We start from the raw sequence: 762 nt of genomic DNA, 5'->3' as shown, positions 1-762 counted from the left end.
CTTTGTAGACCAGGCTGGTCTCGAACTCACAGAGATCCGCCTGCCTCTGCCTCCCGAGTGCTGGGATTAAAGGCGTGCGCCACCATCGCCCGGCGGTTGTGGTTTTTTTATTAGGGAAAATCTTGTTTACTATTTCTGCTCACATGCCCTCCACAGAGTGTAATATCTCTGAAATCTGTGAACAAGCTCTGCTTAGCCAAATATTTGCCATATAGTAGTTAACTGATAAATATTTAGAGCAGAATTCCAATTTCCCATGGTTGCATCTTACAATTTTCTCTTAAATTCACATTTATAAATATCTTTTCATTGGTTAACATTTTATACAATGGATTTTGATCTTATTTCCCTTCCCTCAATTCCTCTCAGAAAATCCTTACCTGCCTAACCACCTAACTTTGTGTTCTTTTTATTTCTCTTTTTACTTTTAATGCTATTTTTCACTTTTGAGGTTATAATATAATGTGTGAACTTCTGACTTCCAGGTAGCAGGAGCACATTCAGTGCCCATGTTGCTTGCTTGGTCAGTATCTCGAGTCACTTATTCTATCTTCCTGCCCTGTTAATTTGCATTGGCTGATTTATCTGTTTCTACTATCATTCCAGAACCTTTTCTTGTATTTATATATCTAAATATCCTTCTGCCCCTCTCAAAAAATTAGTACACCCACATGTCCCCACAAATACAGGCTATCAGAGCCTGTGAATGACATGGGAGAGGAGCTGGACAGAGCATATTTGGCAGGTATGATAAAAATTTCT

This window comes from Microtus ochrogaster, chromosome X (assembly GCF_000317375.1).
Source record: "Microtus ochrogaster isolate Prairie Vole_2 chromosome X, MicOch1.0, whole genome shotgun sequence".
Taxonomy (NCBI): Eukaryota; Metazoa; Chordata; class Mammalia; order Rodentia; family Cricetidae; genus Microtus; species Microtus ochrogaster.
This window is presented reverse-complemented; position numbering follows the sequence as displayed.